Genomic DNA, 265 nt, shown 5'->3' with positions numbered 1-265 from the left:
TTTTGACTGTGTTTAAAAATTAGGTTTGAGAGAATTTTCTTTAATTTATTCACAAATATATACATACAGTATATATTTGTTTGCACCACAAACACTAATAATTTAATTTGTGTAATTTCCCACTGGGATCAATAAAGTATTATCAATCAAATTAATTGTGTTTACATCACTTGATGTATATGCATAAGTTAATTTTGAAAAATTAGACTTATCATGTTTTATGCATGAATCATTAGCTTTACCTCAAAGGTTGTCACCCATTTTT

Source organism: Austrofundulus limnaeus, unplaced genomic scaffold, assembly GCF_001266775.1.
Source record: "Austrofundulus limnaeus strain Quisiro unplaced genomic scaffold, Austrofundulus_limnaeus-1.0 Scaffold372, whole genome shotgun sequence".
NCBI classification, from domain to species: domain Eukaryota; kingdom Metazoa; phylum Chordata; class Actinopteri; order Cyprinodontiformes; family Rivulidae; genus Austrofundulus; species Austrofundulus limnaeus.
Note: the sequence above shows the minus strand (reverse complement) of the source record.